The sequence below is a fragment of the Symphalangus syndactylus genome, chromosome 12 (genome assembly GCF_028878055.3).
Source record: "Symphalangus syndactylus isolate Jambi chromosome 12, NHGRI_mSymSyn1-v2.1_pri, whole genome shotgun sequence".
Taxonomy (NCBI): domain Eukaryota; kingdom Metazoa; phylum Chordata; class Mammalia; order Primates; family Hylobatidae; genus Symphalangus; species Symphalangus syndactylus.
In genome coordinates, this window is record NC_072441.2 from 98459707 (window position 1) to 98474154 (window position 14448).

The following is a 14448-nucleotide window of genomic DNA, read 5'->3' on the forward strand; positions in this document are numbered from 1 at the left end:
TTTAGCCCAGTTAATAACTCTTGCTGGGCTGGGCATGGTGGCTCACACCTGTTATCCTAGCACTTTGGGAGGCCGAGGTAGGAGGATCACTTGAGCCCAGGAGTTAAAGACCAGCTTGGGCAAAATGGCAAAACCGCTTCTCCACAAAAAATACAAAAATTAGCTGGGTGTGGTGGTGTATGCCTGTAGTACCAGCTGCTCAAGAGACTGAGGTGGGAGAATTACCTGAGCCCAGGAGGTTGAGGCTGCAGTGAGGCGAGATTGCACCACTGCATTCCAGCCTGGGTGCAGAGTGAGACCCTGTCTCAAAAAAAGAAAAAGAGAAAAAAAGAAAAAAAAAAGCCTTGCTGGGGAAATATTGCAGTAGTTGGGAGGAAGGAAGACACCCTGGCTTTGTGAGTTGCCAGAGTTCTTACATTAGTTCTTTCTCATCTGTGTGGGCCAATGTTCCTTTAAGTACAGTGTATTATAATTTGAATACAGTCAGTAGACTTTTTTTCTGTATGTTTTCAGAAGGCTGGGGCTTTGTGCAGGGACTTTATTTGTAGCTGAATTCTTGTCCTTGGTTTCATAGGAGGGTATATGAGCAAAGTATTTTTGGCATTGAAATTTGGGATCCAGTAGGTAGGCTCTTGCTCTGACACGCGGCTCCTCTGTATTTCCTGATGATTGCAGCTGTGCTCCCTCTGAGTGCTCTAAAAGTGTGCTCTCCTCTCCCACTCAAGTGCTGGCTGCAGATCTTGTTTTGGCACTCCTGAGCTGCATACCACAGCTCTGTGGTGAGCTTGGGCCTTATGTTCCCTCCTCAGCCTGAGGGCAGCAGGGGAAGGGAACTTGGCAGTGGTTGTAGCAGAGGACCTTTCACTTATCTCTTGGGGCTCCACCCCAAAGAGATGCAGGGCTGCTATCAATCTGTGCGAATGGCCCAGGGTGGGGAAGCTGTACTGTGGGCCCAGGCAGGGTTTTGGGGTTCTGCCTAGTGATGAGCAGGGGAAGTAAGGAGGTCACCGTGTGGGATGGGGAGAAAGACTGGTCTTTTCTTAGGGCAACTGCAGCTTGCTGGAGGTGTGGTTAAAGAACTTAGGGTCTTTGCTCTTTCCTTAATCCAAGGACAGCAAGGGCAGTACCACTGCAGTGGTTACCTCTGGGAGCTTCACCTCAGAGAAACACAGAACCACTGCTGAAGGGAATCTTCAGCCAGGGGGTAAGGTGGTTGCACTGCTGGGCCAAGCTGGGGCTCCACTTGATGATGAGCAGGGGATCAAGGGCTTACAAATTGGAGAGACTGAGCTCCTTTCCATAAGGTTACGTGGTGTGATGGAAGCACAAGTGAAGCTCTCAGGCTCTTTGTTTCTTTTCCAGACCAAGGGCAGCAAGAGAGGATCTGGTGCCATGGCAATGGCAGAGGGACTGTTGGTTGCCTTTGGGTGCTCCTCCCCAGGAAAACACAGAGCCACTACCAATGGGTATGCTCACAAGGCAGGGCTCCCCGAATGGGATTGAAGAATAACCTCCCTACACAATGGGTTTTGGTGTCATATCCAATACATCATTGCCAAATCCAATGTCATAAAGATTGTCCTATGTTTTCTTCTAAGAGTTTTATAGTTTTAGGTCTTACATTTAGGTCTTTGATCTATTTTGAGTTAATTTTTATATAATGTTAGATAATAATCCAGTTTTTTGTTTTTTTTTTTTGCATGTTGATATCCTGTTTTCCTAGCAACATTTGTTGAAAAGACTGTCCTTTTTCCACTGAATGGTCTTGGCACCTTTGTTAAAAAATCACTTGGCCACATATACAAGGGCTTATTTTTGGGTTCTCTCTTTTATTCCATTGGTCTGTATTCTGTCTTTGTGCCAGTACCACATTGTTTTGATTACTGTAGCTTTGAAGTAAGTTTTGAAATCGGGAAATGTGAGCTTTGCTTTTCTTTTTCAAGACTGTTTCAGCTATCTTTAGTCCCTCAAGATGCCATATAAATTTTAGGATGGCTTTTTCTAATTCTACAAAAAACATCATTGAGATTTTGATAGGGATCACTAAATCTAGGTACTTTGGGAAGTATTGACATCTTAAGAATACTAAGTCTTCCAATCCATGAATATGTGACCTTTTCATTTATTTCTGTCTTTAATGTCTGTCAGTAATGTTTTATAGTTTTCATAGTGCAAGTCTTTCACCTCTTTAAGTTAATTCTAAACATATATATTTTTTCTTTTTGATGCTATTGGAATTGAACTTTTTTTCATTTCCTCTTTGGACTGTTCATTGTTAATGTACAGAAATGCAACTGATTTTTGTGTGTTTTGTATTCTGCTACTACTTTGCTGAATTCATTTATCAGTTATAATTATTTGTTTTTGTGGAATCTTTAGGATTTTCTACATATAAGATCTCATTATCTGTGAGCAGAGATAATTTTACTTCTTCCTTTACAATTTGGATGTATTTTTTTAAATTTTTGCCTAATTTCTCTGGCTAGAACTTCTAGTACTATGTTGAATAGAAGTGGCAAAAGTAGACTTCTTTGATTTTTTCCTGATCTTAGAAGAGCTTTTAGTCTTTCACCATTGAGAATAATGTTTACTGTGGGGTTTTCATATGGCTTTAACTATGTTGAGGTAGTTTCCTTCTATTTCTAGGCTGTTGAGTGTTTTTATCATGTAAGTATGTCAGATTTTGAAAATTATTTTTTCTGCATATATTGAGATGACTATGTGTGTTTTATCCCCTTTATTCTATTCATGTAGTACATTACATCGATCAATTTTTATACATTAAATCACCTTCCATTCCAGGACTAAATCCCACTTGCTTATGGAGTATAGCACTTTTAATATGCTGCTGAATTTGGTTTGCTAGTATTTCATTGAGGATTTTTGCATCAATGTTCATAAAAGATATTGGTCTGTAGTTTTCTTTTCTTGTAATGTCGTTGTCCAGTTTCGGTATGAGGTTGATTCTGGCCTTTTAAAATGAGTTGGAAAGTGTTCCTTCCTCTTCCAGTTTTTGAAAATTTTTAGAAATATTGGTGGTGTTTAAACTGTGTAGTAAAATTCACCAGGGAAATTATGAAGTCCAGGGCTTTTCCTTGTCAGGAGATTTTTGATTGCTGATTTAATTTCCTTACCAATTATAGGTGTATTCATAATTTTTATTTCTTCATTATTTCATCTTGGTATATCTTGTTTCTAGGAATTCCTCAATTTCATCTAGGTTATCTAGTTTTTTAGTTTATAAATTGTTCACAGTACTTTCTTATAATCCTTTTAATTCCTATAGAGTTGGTAATCACCATACTTTCATTTCTGCTTTTAGTTATTTGAATCTTCCCTCTTTTTTTCCTTAGTTCATCTAGCTAAAGATTTGTCAATGTTGTTGATCTTTACAAAGAACAAGCTTTTGGTTTTGTTGATTTTCTCTATTTTTTGTAGTATATTTTGTTTATCTGGCTGTAATCTTTAATATTTCTTTTCTTCTGCTAGCTTTAGGTCTAGTTTGTTCCTTTTTTTTCTAGTCCCTTAAGTTGTAAAGTTAAATTGTTGATTTGAGATTGTTCTTGTTTTTTAATGTAAGTATAGTTATAAATTTTCCCCTTAGCACTGCTTTTGCTGTATCCCACACATTTTGCTATGCTGTGTTTTCATTTTTATTTATCTCTACTTACTTTCTTATTTCCCCTTTTACTCTTCTTTGATTCACTGATGGTTTAATTTTTACAAATTTATGAAATTTTTAGTTTGCTTCTGTTACTGATTTCTAACTTTATCGCGTTTTGGTTGGGGTAGTTAACTTTGCACGATATCTACCTTTTAAAATCTACTGAGACTTGATTTCTGACCTAGTATGTGGTCTGATATGGTTTGGATGTTTGTCTCCTTCAAATCTCATGTTAAAATATGATTGCCAATGTTGGATGAGGAGCCTGGTGGGAGGTGATTGGATTATGGGGGCAGACCTTCATGATTGGTTTAGCACCAACTCCTCGGTGGTAGATGAGTTATTGCTTAGTTAGCTCCCACATTATCTGATTATTTAAAAGAATCTGAGACCTCCCCCTTTTCTTTCTCTTGCTTTCAACCTCTCCATGTGATGCACCTACTCCTCCTTTGCCGTCCATCATGATTGTAAACTTCCTGAGGCTTGCACCAGGAGCAGATGCTGGAGGAGCAGATACATGTACAATCCGCAGAATCATGAGCCAGTGAAAACCTCTTTTCTTTATAAATTACCCAGCCTTAGGTATTTATAGCAATGCAAGAATCGACTAACACATGTTCTAAACTGGAAAATGTCCTTGTGCACTTGAGAAGAATGTGCATTTTGTTGGTGTTGAGTACAGTGTTCTATGTATATCTGTTAAATATAGTTGGTCCAATGTTCTGTTCAAGTCCTCTAGTTCCTTACTTATCTTGTGTTGGTTGCTCTAGCTATTATTGAGAGTGGGGTATTTAAGTCTCCAACTATTATTGTAGAACTGTTTATTTCTCCTTGCAACTCTGTCAATTTCTGCTTCATCTATTTTGATGGTCTATTATTAGATGTGTAAATGTTTATAATTATTTTATTGTCATACTGTATTGAACTTTGTATTGAAACATGTTCTTCGTCTCTTGTTACCTCTTTTTGATTTAAAATTTGTTTTTTGTCATTAGAATAGCCACCTCTATTGTCTTTTGGTTAGTATTTTCATGGAATTATTTGCAATTCATTCATTTTCAATCCATTTGTGTCTTTAGAGCTAATGTGAGTCTCTTGCAGGCAGAATATAGTTGGATCATGTTTTCATTTATTAATTCTGACAATCTCTGCCTTTTGATTGGAGAGATTAATACATTAACATTTAAAGTAACCACAGTTCTCTCTTGGTATCTCTGGAGAATCAGTTCCAAGACTTCCTATGTATACCAAAATTCACAGATGCTCAAATCCTTTATATAAAATGGCATAGCATTTGCATATAATCTATGCTCATTCTCCTGTATACTTTAAATCATTTCTAAATCACTTATAATACCTAATAAAATGTCAGTGCTATCTAAGTAGTATCACATAGCATTTTTAAACTGTATTTTTATTTATATTGTATTGGTTTTCATTGCTGTATTTTTTTCAAAACGTTTTTGATCTGTAGTTAATTGAATCTGGGAAGGCGGAGCCCAGAGATACAGAGGGATGATGGTACCTTAAAGAAGAGAGCTACTCCTGTAATTTTTCTCTATTTGTTTTCTATTTGCTTTATAGCTTTTTGTCCCTCATTTCCTGCATTACTGTCTTCTTTTGTGCTTAGCTAATTTTTTATGAATATTTTAATTTTTTCTCATTTTCTCTTGTTTATATTCTACAACTCATTTGTGGTTATTATGGCTATTACATTTAACACCCTAAATTTATAACACTCTAGTTTGAATTTATACCAGCTTAACTTTAATAACATACAAAAACCATACTCCTTGATAGCTCTATTTCTACTCCTTTCAGTAGTTAATATCACAAAATTACATCTTACATTGTGTGTTCAAAACATAAACTAATTTTTTATTCTGTTAGTCTTTTAATTACTTAGAAAACAAAATATGGAGTTACAAACCAAAGTTCCAGTAATACTAGTTTTTTAAATATATTAGTTTCACATCATGTAGGAAATAATTGCCCATGTAATAATTAACCTTTCTTTCTTTATATGGCTTTTAGTTGCTGTCTAGTGTCCTTTCATTTCATTCTGGAGAATTCCCTTTAGCATTTTTTGGAGAGAAGTTCTAGTAGTCATAAATATCCTTAGATTTTTTCGCAACCTGGGAATGTGTTGATTTCTTTCTTAATTTTGAAGGACAATTTTACTGGATATAGAATTCTTGATTAACTGTTTTATGTTTTGTTTTGTTTTTTGCTTTCAGCAATTCGGATATAGCTGCCCACTGCCTTTTGGCCTCCAGAGTTTCTGATGAGAAATCTACTGATAATCTTATTGAGGATACCTTGTATGTAATAAGTTGCTTGTCTCCTGCGGCTTTCAAAATTCTTCTTTTCTTTGGCTTTTAACAGTTTGATCATAATGTGTTTTGATGGGAGTCTCTTCGAGTTCATCCAATTTAAAGTTTATTTGTCTTCTTGAATGTTTGGGAGGCTTTCTATTTATTTACGTATTCTCTCCTCCACTTTTTCTCTCTTCTCTCCTTCTGGGTTCACACAGTGCATATCTTGGTCCACTTGATGGTGTCCTACAGGTCCTTTACGCTTAGTTCAGTTTTCTTCAATCTCTTTTTCTCTCTGTTTCTAAGACTCAAGAATTTCCATTGTCTTATCATCATGTCCACTGGTTCTTTCCTCTGCCTGTTCAAATCTGCCTTTGAATTCTTCTAATGAATTTTTAATTTCAGATATGGTCATTTTCAGCTTCAGAATTTTTGTTTTGGTTTCTTTTTAGGTGTTTTATTTCTTTATTGATATTTCCATTTTGTTCATACATATTTCTCTTGACTTTCTCCATGTCTTCTTTTAGTTCTTTGAGTATCTTTAAGACAATTGTTTTAAAGTCTTTGTTTAGTAGATCCATCATAAGATATTTTTTTCCAGGGAGAGTTTCTGTGGATTTATTCTTCTTTTAAATGGGTTATACCTGTTTTTTTTTGTACAATTTGTGGATTTTTTTTAATTGAAACTTTAGATTTCAATCTAATAACACTGTAACTGTGGAAATCAGATTCTCCTTCTTCCCCAAGATTCACTGATTTTTTTCTTTTTGTTTTTTCTTTTATTGTTGTATGCTGTCTTTGTGCTAAGAATCTATCTGAGGTATAAATTTAAGGTCTCCTGAGGTATTTTCTGAGCCCGTGCCTTTGCTTAGGCATGCACAGTGACTTTCTAATTTTCCCCATTTATGCAATTGCCTTGAATGTTATAGTCTTTAATGTCTTGCTTCCAAAAAGCGGGGGAAATGAAGATGGCAGGGATAGTCACTGGTTTTTTGTTTTTTTTTTTTAGACGGAGTCTCGCTCTGTCGCCCAGGCTGGAGTGCAGTGGCGTGATCTCTGCTCACTGCAAGCTCCACCTCCTGGGTTCACGCCATTCTCCTGCCTCAGCCTCCTGAGTAGCTGGGACTACAGGCGCCCACCACCATGCCTGGCTAATTTTTTGTATTTTTTAGTAGAGACGGGATTTCACCATGTTAGCCAGGATGGTCTTGATCTCCTGACCTTGGGATACACCCACCTCGGCCTCCCAAAGTGCTGGGATTACAGGCTTGAGCCACTGTGCCTGGCCGTCACTGGTTCTTTAAATCTCTTGGAAGTCACTTCAGCTAGAGGGAGAGAGACTTGTTACAAATCGGGAGAGGTGCAACAATAATGGCTGCCTGCCTCTTTGTCTGTACTTCTATTGTCATAAGCAGTAACCAGCAACTGAAGCACAGATCTCTGATATTTGAAGGACAGGGTTCTTGTTGCTCAGCCTGGTTCCTTCGAGGTCTGTGCAAACTGTTTCAGAAACATATGCATGGCTGTCTGCCACAGAGATGAGGGAATGGATAGCTGCTACTGTGCTAAAAGCTGAAATTGACTGAAATCAACCACAATTTACTGTCCCTGCCTTCCCCTGGAAATTTCAAGCCCTCAATAGACTTCAAAATTCCAAAATAGTTACATTAGAAAGATTTTGCCAGTGCAGTTATTGCCTAGGTGGGGAAACAGATTCCTGGTGCTTCCTAAACTGCCATTTTCCAAGAGTCTTCTCTTGTTCCCATTTTAATATGCACAGGAAAATAAAATTAACTCATTTTGGTAGGAAAGCATCTCTGAATTAGTAAAATATATGAATTAAATCTTCTTAATGTGGAGTTTGATTATTTTTATACTTAAAATAATTAGAGGCTAATAATATGTTGCTTGCTAAAGTGGCACTCAGAGGACCTCTTTAGTGAATGCAGAAAATTATTTTAATTATATGTACCAAATATTTATATTTACATGTAGCTGTACATTTTTTGGAAAATGTTTTTTCTCTTAAGTTGCTTTAAAATCCTATTTACAATCAATTTAAAAGCAAAATTTATTTAACAAGCTCTTCTTTCTCACCCCATTGAACTTATGCTATATAAGTTACTATCCAATGAATCATCAATATTAAATTAAGGCATTCTAAATTTTCCTAAAATAGTAGCTATCATGATTATGTTCCATGTCTTCTATATTAACTATATAAAGCTGGGATCTACATTAAATATCTCCTCAGTGAAGCCTTCCCCAGTCACTGCATCTAAAATTTAAAAACCTCCTTATTCTCAACGCTCCTAATCCCCCTTCCCAAGTGTTGCTTTTCTTCTTAACATTTATCGTTATCTAACACATTATTATATAGCTTAGTTTTTCTTTTTTTTTTTTTTGTCTCTCACATTTGACTATACACGTCATAAAGGCAGAATTCTCTGCTTGTTCGCTGCTGTATCCCTGTCACCTATCACCTAGGAAGTCGGTGCTACCAATGTATGTTTCTTCAAACCCAGTAACTTGCTTAACACCTACTGAGAAGTTGTTTGGCATGTGATGTGGTACTTGGAGATGGCCATAGTGGATTGAATTATTTTCAAATATTCTAGCAGATAACAAAATTGTGATAGTGAGATTTACCCAATTTAAATAACCATCTTTCACCCTTGTCTGAAGCCACTTGGAGAGAAGACAGTTTACCAAACATCTTACTTTTGGACCCAGCATTCATGTAACCTTCTTTGTACACAGTATTTGGACACACAGTGACTCTTTTGTTAGGATTTGGGAGAAAATGACATTTTCTTTTCTGCCGGATGTAAGTAAACCTGGGATTAAGTGGGCCTGGGGCTCCAAGCAAACACTTTGACATTTCATAGAAACCTAAAAATAAAGCCACTGCCCAAGAGGCAGAACTAAAACATGAGAATAATTAGTTCTAGAGGCATTCATTGAGTGTCTGGATACAGGTATGTCTGAAAATGGTTTTGCCCCAACACTTTTTAGTTAGGAAAGCCAATGAATCCACTTACTACCACCCCTGGCAATTTTGTTTTTTGAGGATTTTGTTTATTTGTTTGTTTTTGGCTTAAGCCAAATTTAGTTAGGTTTTCCATCATTGCACAAGAAGGAGCTGATAAAGATAGTGAATAACTAAATTTATAAAATGTATTCCAAAATTAGAGTATTGAGGTTACATTAAAAACTGGGTATAGTGTGTTTCACAAGTAAAATTGACTCTGAAAGAAACATAATATAACATCAGCTAAATTTGAAGATAATTTTTTAAACCTACAAAATTAGAACTATTTTTAAGATAGATGGAAGGGTAGATGGATGGGTGGATGGAGAGAGAAAGAGAAAGTTTTATCTGGAGGTCTATGGTGACCTTTCAGGGACAGTGTTGAAATCTGGTTCATGATTAAAGCAGGGTGTGGTTAAAAGGGGCAGGGATGGAAAATTGTTTTTTGGCAACTTGTAGAGATGTGAGGTTAAACTGTTGAAGCAGCCACAAAAGTCTATTGCCAGAAGAGAAAAATAAAAACCTGACAGCAGCTTTACGCTGGGCCAAGCACTACATTAACTGCTTTAGGCATGGTCTCATTGAGTTCTAAAACTGATGCAGATTCTATATTATTATGAACATGTTAGAGATGGGGAAGTTAGACTGGAGAAGTTAAATAATCTGTCCAAATTTTCACAATAACCAGTGAAGACTGGATTTGAACCCAGGTCTGTCAAATTCCCAGTCTCATGCTTTTACCAACTAAACAGAAGTTCAGCCCTGTTGCCGCTTCTAATCTAGAAAAGATTTTATTGACACTTCTTTGCTCCCTTTCACGTTGAGGACTTTTTTTCCTCTAATGATTCTCATATCAAAATCCTCTTGATTGAAAATCATCATGCATGAAATACTGACTCATAACCATGGAAAAATGTTTTATTTTTCCGGGAAATTTTCTTCTTCTCTGTCCCTCAGTCTGGATTATCATAAGGAAAATGTTTTTTCTCACTTGTCTTTGAATTAAAGAAAAACATATTATTTAATTTTTTTAAGCATGAAATCTCAATGTTCTTTTTTAACTGTGTCAAGGAGGGTTTTGTTTGTTTGTTTGGCTTGTGTTTTTGTTTATTTTTCTGCAGCGAAGATGTGCAAAGCCTTTAAAATCTAAAGGAGGTAAAAATGGGATCTGTTCTGGCTTAGCATGCATCTTTAGATATGTCTTAGAAATCACTGGTTTATTGGCCAAAGTTGCCTGATAGCAGCACTATTTTCGGGAAGTAGCTTCCTAGAAGAAATTCACTTTCTTAGCTTCTCCAGGATGGGTTGAGTTCTACCTGATCCTGGCTGATGAATGGCAAATATGTATGTTTGTGAAAGTCTCATACAGGATATTCTGGGGTCTGCTTTTACCTCTAACAGGAACACATTCTCAGTCTAGGCAAATGCTGGTTAATATTGGGGTGTCTACAGAGAGGTGAGGATCTTGGCCAATTAGAATTGATCTAATTAAGATTTCCTACTAGCTGAGGCAGACATTTTTTTCCATTTGTTACATTTTACAGCATCTTTAAAATTATTTTTTACATTAAAATGTGAGGACCTGAAAGTTTACATTCATCAGAAGTAAAAAGAAATTTAACAAAACCTATTAAGTTTGAAAAAGACACAGATTTTTTTATTGCTGACCACCCAGGTATCACACGCAAGTTACTTCTCCTTCCATACATACACCTTCTCAGTTTAGGCCAATAAGAATTTTCCTAAAACTAGTACAGTGTGCTTTGAACATAAGACTTTTGGAAATAAACTTCTTTCAGGCATCCAAATATCCTGGAAAGAAAGTAAGAGGCAGCTTTTAAAAACTTGAAAATGAAGGCGATTAGAAAGAACTTTGAGGAAGGGCAGCTCTTCTGTTGGGAAGGGGAATATTAGGTTTTAGTATGGGAGCAGAATTCTCCTGGAACAGAGAAGACAGAAGCCACTGCATGGGGTCCTTAGGCCAGACATGTATCCTGAAGAGGGAACACAAAGTTGGAAAGCATCTTTCTGGTGATTTCCCACCAGGTCAATAACATGCAGTCTGCTTCTGAGAATATGTAACTAGAGAACGTTCCCTCTCAATTGCATAGGTGTGATATTGGTAAGCAAGAGTACTTACTTTATCATTCAACTGAGGTCATATTATATAAAATGATAACTATCACCATGCCCTGCATCAGGGCATTGGGAACTTTGGCATAGTTGCCATGGCATCCTCCCAGCAGAACAATTGGAATCCTGTCACTATTGTTAAATAATGCTGGGCCCTGGCTAGTCTCTACCCTCAGAAGTTATTCTCATGCTTATTTATAAAGGCTACATTCAAACTTATTTTTTAAAGTTGTTAGATTTAAGAAAGGAAATATGTGATAAGAGTATTTTAATGTGAGATTCATACTTTGATACATGACACGAAATTCAGCCTTTGAGGGAAAGGTATCACTAGAAATACATGGCATGGAAGAATCAAACACAACCTGAAGATGTTTTAAGTGCAGATAAAACAAAGACCAAACATTATTAGGCTCATCACTCTATTTCTCTTAAAAAATTAAAAGAGAGAAAGAGGGATAGGGAAATGTGGTGCACATTGAGGCAGTAGCTGTATGCCATGAAATGGCCAGCTTTATAATTATAGATTATTTTATTCTAAGCAGCCTTCTCAGACACTAAGAACAACAGTATGTGACTCATGGTAGGCACTCAAATCATTGGCCATCTATCTAAAGTGATTCATCTAGTTTTCAGTCAACAATGAATGAATTAGATAAATAATTCTATAATAATAATATTTCAATAAATATTCAATAGATATTATTTATTGGTAGATTATTAATTACTATGCAAGCATAATATCCAGATGAAAAGTACAGACCTAAGTCATTAATTGAGGCTTTCATTGGGGGGGGAATGATGAAAAAACAACAACAGAGAAATTAGATATCCTGCTAGATGATTTAAACATATTGATACATGTGCTAGTCAATGCATTTAACAAGAAAAGAAATAACAAAAGAAGAATCCACTTTAAAATTCTGTTCTTAGAAGTTCTAGCCAGAGCAATCAGGTAAGAGAAATAAATAAAAGGCATACTAATAGGGAAAAAAAGGCTAATTATCTCTCTTTGCTGATATGATTCTATACCTAGAAAATCCTAAAGACTCTGCCAAAAGGCTTCTAGAACTGATAAACACCTTCAGTAAGGTTTCAGGATACAAAATCAACATGCAAAAATCAGTAGCATTCTTATACACCAATAACATTCAAACTGAGAGCCAAATCAAGAACACAATCCTGTTTATAATGGCACAGGAAAAAAACACATAAAATGCCTACGAATACATTGAACCAAGGAGGTGAAAGATATCTACAAGGAGAACTACAAAACACTGTGGAAAAAAAATCAAAGATGACACACACAAATGCAAAAATATTCTATGCTCATGGATTGGAAGGATTAATATCACTAAAATGGCCACACTACCCAAAGAAATCTACAGATTCAATGCTATTACTATCAAACTACCAATGTCATTTTTTACAGAATTGGAAAAATCTATTCCAAAATTTATATGGAACCAAAAAAGAGCTAAATAGTCAAAGCAATCCTAAGCAAAAAAATGATGATTTGATCCTAGACATCATGTCTCCTGACTTCAAACTATTGTATAAGTATTGTATATTGTGTAATCAACACAACATGGTACTACTACAAAAACAGACACAGAGACCAATGAAACAGGTTAGAGAACCCAGAAATAAAGCTGCACATTTACAATCATCTGATCTTTGACAAAGTTAGTAAAAATAAGCAATTAAGAAAAGACTCTCTAATCAATAATTGGCACTGGGATAACTGGCCAGCCATATGCAGAAGAATGAAACTGGATCCCTATTTCCACCATGTAGTTTTATAGTTCGGGTTCTTATAGTTACATCTTTAATTAAAGATTTAATATTTAAAGATTTATATGTAAGACCACAAACTATAAAAATCCTGGAAGAAAACCTAGGAAATACCATTGTGGACATCAGCCTTAACAAAGAATTTATGACTAAGTCCTCAAAAATAATTGAAACAAAAACAAAATTTGATAAGTGGGACCTAATTAAACTTAAAGAATTTTTGTGCAGCAAAAGGAACTATCAATAGAATAAACAGACAACTTATAGAACGGGAGGAAATATTTGCAAACTATATGTTTGACAAAAGTCTAATATCCAGAATCTGTAAGGAACTTAATTCAACAAGCAGAAAACAAAGAACCCTGTTTAAAAGTGGGCAAAGGACGTTAACAGATAATTCTCAAAGAAAACATACAAGCAGCTAACAAGCATAGAAAAAAATGCTCAACACCACAAATTAGCAGAGAAATGCAAACCAAAACCACAATGAAATATCATCTCACACCTGTAAGAATAATGGCTATTACTAAAAAGATTTAAACAAATTAGCAGATTCAGGCAGGGCTGCAGAGAAAAGGGAATGCTTACACAGTGTTGGTGGGAGTGTAAATTAGTTCAGCCACTGTGAAAAGCAGTTTGGAGATTTCTCAAAAGAACTTAAAGCAGAGCTACTCTTCAACCCAGCAATCTTATTACTGGACATATATCCAAAGGAAAATAAATCGTTCCAAAAAAAAAGATACATGCACTTGTATATTCACAACAGGACTATTTACAATAGCAAAGACATGGAATCAACCTAGGTGCTTATCATTAGTGGATTGGAAAAAGAAAATCTGGTGCATATACACTATGGAATACTGTGCAACTATAAAAAAGAATGAGATTATAGCCTTTGCAGAAACATGGATGCAACTGGAGGCCATCATTCTAGCTGAATTAATGCAAGAATAGACAACCAAATACCACAAACATGTTCTTGCTTGTAAGTATGAGCTAAACACTGGGTACATATAGACATAAAGATGGGAACAATAGACACTGGAGACTACTGGGGGAGAAGGGGAGGGGGTCAAGGGCTGAAAAACTACCTATTGGGTACTATGGTCACTACCTGGATGATGGGATCATTCATATCTACAACCTCAGCGTCACCTAATATACTCATGTAACAAACCTGCACATGTACTCTCTGAATTTAACATAAAAGTTAAAATTATAAAAAATAATTAAAACGTTAAAAAAAAGTTTTGAAGAATCCTGCTTTTGCATTCTAGAACTTTTCAGAAACCACAGCAGATGTTCATTTTGTCCAGGCTTGGTGTAAATTAGCATCAAATCAATGGAGAATTGCTCCATTTTGGTGTGGACAGTTATCAAGAGCTTGGAAAAGAAGTCTGTGCACAAGAGCCTGCAATATGCCAAGAGTCAATCAGCTGAGAAGATCTTTTGTAAATATATACTTCGCTATGCAGAATTTCTTTTAGAGATACCAGACTACTTGGAATAAA